We start from the raw sequence: 5,000 nt of genomic DNA, 5'->3' as shown, positions 1-5,000 counted from the left end.
GGTTCGTTTTCAGTTATCCCTGTGTTCATGGTTTTCGTGAGCTTCGATAGGTTTGGTCCGTGTTTTTGAGTACTCTTGTCCATGATTTTCGTGTGCTTCTTGAGGTTTGGTCCGATTTTCAGTACTCTTGTCCATGCTTTCACATGCTCTGATAGGTAGGTTCGTTCTCAGTTATCCCTGTGTTCATGGTTTTCGTGAGCTTCGATAGGTTTGGTCCGTGTTTTTGAGTACTCTTGTCCATGATTTTCGTGTGCTTCTTGAGGTTTGGTCCGATTTTCAGTACTCTTGTCCATGCTTTCACATGCTCTGATAGGTAGGTTCGTTCTCAGTTATCCCTGTGTTTATGGTTTTCGTGTGCTTCGAGAGGTTTGGTCCGTGTTTTTGAGTACTCTTGTCCATGATTTTCGTGTGCTTCTAGAGGTTTGGTCCGATTTTCAGTACTCTTGTCCATGCTTTCACATGCTCTGATAGGTAGGTTCGTTCTCAGTTATCCCTGTGTTCATGGTTTTCGTTTGCTTCGATTCGTTCACTCTATTACTCTTGTCTTTGGTTTTCGTTTGCTTCGATTCGTTCACTCCATTACTCTTGTCTGTGGTTTTTCGTTTGCTTCGATTCGTTCAGTCCATTACTCTTGTATGTGATTTTCGTTTGCTTCGATTCGTTCAGTCCATTACTCTTGTGTGTGGTTTTCGTTTGCTTCGAGTCGTTCAGTCCATTACCCTTGTCTATGATTTTCGTTTGCTTCGAGTCGTTCAGTCCAATACTTACCCTTGTCTATGATTTTCGCTCTAAGCCCAGTCGCCCTGCGCTCTGGAAATCACATTCCAACTCTATCACCGATAGCGCTCACACCTTGGAAACCACATTTCACCCAGGGGACCTTAGGGTGGATTTTGAGCCTTTCGGGATTGCGAAACCATCATTTAACACTCTAAACTTAATTTCCGCAATCCCAGACGCACTTTCCATATGGTCTCCAAAAATGCGTGTGAGCTGACCTGGTCCCTTATAATAGGCAATGAACACGATTTTGGCAAAATATTTTTTTCAAAATTTTTTGACTCACCGGGTAAAATCGAATTTACTTGGGAAAAATGTTCTAGCAGGGGCCCTCCCATACAAATTTTTTTCTTCTCAAAAATGATTTTCGTTTCACTTTTCATACTCAGGGGAGTCTAAAATTGATGTTTTGAGTCACCATGAAAAAAAAATTTTTTTTGACCCGAGCTTGTGTCGCGACCCAAAAATCGACTCACTTGGGAAAAATGTTCTAGCAGGGGCCCTCCCAAACAAAATTTTTTTCTTCTCAAAAATGATTTTCGTTTCACTTTTCATACTCAGGGGAGTCTAAAATTGATGTTTTGAGTCACCGTGAAAAAAAAATTTTTTTGACCCGAGCTTGTGTCGGCGACCCAAAATCGACGCACTTGGGAAATATGTTCTAGCAGGGGCCCTCCCATACAAAAATTTTTTCTTCTCAAAAATGATTTTCGTTTCACTTTTCATACTCAGGGGAGTCTAAAATTGATGTTTTGAGTCACGGTGAAAAAAAAAATTTTTTGACCCGAGCTTGTGTCGGTGACCCAAAATCGACGCACTTGGGAAAAATGTTCTAGCAGGGGCCCTCCCATACAAAAATTTTTTTTTGACTCACCGGGTAAAATGGTCGCACTTGGTAAAAATGTTCTAGCAGGGGCCCTCCCATACAAAAATTTTTTCTTCTCAAAAATGATTTTCGTTTCACTTTTCATACTCAGGAGAGTCTAAAATTGATGTTTTGAGTCACCGTGAAAAAAAAAATTTTTTGACCCGAGCTTGTGTCGGCGACCCAAAATCGACGCACTTGGGAAAAATGTTCTAGCAGGGGCCCTCCCATACAAAATTTTTTTCTTCTCAAAAATGATTTTCGTTTCACTTTTCATACTCAGGGGAGTCTAATATTGAAGTTTTGAGTCACCGTGAAAAAAATTTTTTTTGACTCACTGGGTAAAATGGTCGCACTTGGGAAAAATGTTCTAGCAGGGGCCCTCCCATACAAAAAATTTTTATTTCTCAAATCGATCCGTGGTTTCACTTTTCATACTCTAGGGCCCATTTGCTTCAACTTTGGAAAAAATTTTCGATGATGAAAAATTTTCGCCTTCGACGTCCATCGACCACTCGACCCGAACTTGGTACTTTTGTATGGAGGTACCCGAGTGGTGACTTTTTCATACAAAAATTTTTATTTCTCATATCGATCCGTGGTTTCACTTTTCATACTCTAGGGCCCAATTGCTTCAACTTTGGAAAAAATTTTCGATGATGAAAAATTTTCACCTTCGACGTCCATCGACCACTCGACCCGAACTTGGTACTTTTGTATGGAGGTACCCGAGTGGTGACTTTTTCATACAAAAATTTTTTTGCGAATACGTGTTCGTTCGCGATCATTTAGGCCATGAACAACAAGTCCGCTGCGATAGAAATAGTGCATTGTAGTTACTCGACGAGAAAAAAAATCGGGACTTAGAAAAATTTTTGAAAGTCAAATCGTATTGACTTCCAACAACACCTGATAATAAACACACATTGCCTGTTGCACCACAGATCGCATTTGACTTAACAAATCGCCTGTTGGTACGCACATCACCATCGACTTTACCAATCGCGTTTCGCACCGCTAATCCCACTTGGCGTGGAGCCACGCACATAATGTTGCGAGGAGAGTATTAATCGGGACTTAGCGTTTTAAGCTCGCGAACACTCCACTATGGGAGTGCACGCAAGCACCAACTGTACACACACAACACAACAATCACTCTCGCGAACACTCCATTCCCAAAGTGAACGCGAGCACCAGCAAGCATGGGTCGCCTGAGAGGATCGATGCGAACGCATCTCTACAACTCGCAGCTCCCAGCCTGTAGTCCCGTCGTTTGCGGGCGGTCGAAGGTGTCGAAACTAGTTGTATCCACGGTCGACGGAAACACAGCCACCAGGGTTCCCTGTGGTAAGGTACTTCCACGTGCAGCGTGCTCCCGCCCGTTGCGGCTCAGTCTAGTGCTATAGCGGGGATGAGACGTCAGTGTGCGCGGGGCAGCACCGACGGATCTCGGAGGGTTGTTAAGCCCGCTAGCTTCCGATCACCTAATGGGTTTGAGAAGCGCTATCAGCTCGGATTGGATACGACCTTAGAGGCGTTCAGGCATAATCCAGCGGACGTAGCGTCATACCAAAGTCCGGTCGAACTAGTATTGAGCCAGTGGTCCGTACCTGTGGTTCCTCTCGTACTGCACAGGAATTCCGTTAAGATAGCGGCAAACAGCACACACCAGTAGGGTAAAACTAACCTGTCTCACGACGGTCTAAACCCAGCTCACGTTCCCTTGAAAGGGTGAACAATCCTACGCTTGGTGAATTTTGCTTCACAATGATAGGAAGAGCCGACATCGAAGGATCAAAAAGCCACGTCGCTATGAACGCTTGGCGGCCACAAGCCAGTTATCCCTGTGCGTGTGACAGCTGTCATAGCAGTGATCGGACGTGCTTCTGTGTCGCTCCGGTTAAAAGCGGAAAATTCGGGTGTAAAACTTTGCGAAAAGGGCCAAAAAGTGTTTTAATCAGTGTCTTTTAGTGCCTTCTACCCCTGAATGGTGAAATATTAACGAAACAGGACGATGCTCGCCTGATAAAAGCGAAAGAAATCTCTCCCATACATTTTGTATGGGAACAGACCAGTGCTGTTTATACGCGAAATAGGCGATTAAAACATTAAGTGGAACGTTAATTCAGTAGTGGCGTCACTGAAGAACATTATTCCGGTCGGTGGCAGTGTAGAAAACGCCAAAAAACTATAAAATAAGTGCGTGCAAAATAGCGGCAGAGTGGCGTCAGGTGGATCGTCGCGTGTGGGTGTGCGCTCGAGCGACGCGTTGTGACAGCTCAGAGCTTCTGCTCCACAGCGCCACCTATCCGCGAGGTGGAGAAGCGCGTAGCGACGAAAGCTCCCGAGGCAGTGTATGCGGACGGTATACATTTAGGCGCGAACGCAACGCAGCGGAGACTTAAGCAGGACGGCAGACAGCGAACCCGAAAACAAATTTTTGAAAACATATTTATTTATTTAATAAAATTTGTTGGAGTTTTTGTTTGTTCTTGGGCGATCATCGTGGCGGTCCGCTGCTGGCGTCCCCCCGTGGAGGGGGAGTAAATCCAGCGTAAAGCGCGGACTCCTTTGGACTGGCGATGTCGTACAGTAGTCGGATCCTGCGGTCACGGTCGGGATCGACCGAGAGCCGGCCACCGGTGAGTTCGAAACCGGTGGTGATGCTTAGTCGAGTTACGGAAGGAAAGGCCACAGCCACGAGTGGTGTTGGCCGAACGAGTGGAGTTGGCACAGCCGTAGCAGCAGCGTCGGTTGTGTCGATGGAAAAGCTCATCGAGCGCTTGGAGGACCAACTGGCCCTCCTCAGAGCACAAATGACGGAGCAAGCGGAGCAGTTCCGCAAGGACTTAGCGGAGCTGCAAGAGAGTCATCGCCATGAGGTCCAGTACCTGCGCGATGAGAATCGAAAGGAGCGGGAGATGGTCTCCGGGCTCTTGACGCAGTTGGTGGCTGCGCAGTCGCAGCTGCAACAACATCAGCAGCAGCAGCAGCAGGCAGTGGGTGCGGTGACGGCTACGGTGGTGCCGTCTCCGGACCAGGAAGGCGGCTCCTGGGCCGAGGTGGTGCGCCGTAAGTCGGCACGCCAGCAGCCAGCCCAGCAGCAACAGCAGCAGCGTCCGCAGCAGGTGCAGCCGCGGACGAATCAGCCAGTGAACCAGCCAGGGAACCAGCAAGGTAACCGAGTGGCTGGACAGCATCAGCAGCAGTGGCAGCTGAAAGGCCAACTGTTAAACAACAGGAGCCCGGTGAAGAAGCTACGCAAGCGGCCTGATGTGATTGAGGTGAGGCCAACTCAGGGTGTGAGTTACTCTGATATTTATAGATTGGTGCGTACGAACGAGCAACTGGCCGA

At 47.1% G+C, this 5,000-nt stretch overlaps 1 pseudogene; it reads right to left on the bottom strand.

Annotated features, from left to right (window-relative positions):
• Positions 1 to 2,833: 2,833 nt before the first annotated feature.
• LOC128307579 (uncharacterized) overlaps positions 2,834 to 5,000 on the bottom strand; it is a 6,645-nt pseudogene continuing 4,478 nt past the window's right edge.

This window comes from Anopheles moucheti, assembly GCF_943734755.1.
Source record: "Anopheles moucheti chromosome X unlocalized genomic scaffold, idAnoMoucSN_F20_07 X_unloc_10, whole genome shotgun sequence".
In the NCBI taxonomy this organism is placed as follows: Eukaryota; Metazoa; Arthropoda; class Insecta; order Diptera; family Culicidae; genus Anopheles; species Anopheles moucheti.
This window is presented reverse-complemented; position numbering and strand designations above follow the sequence as displayed.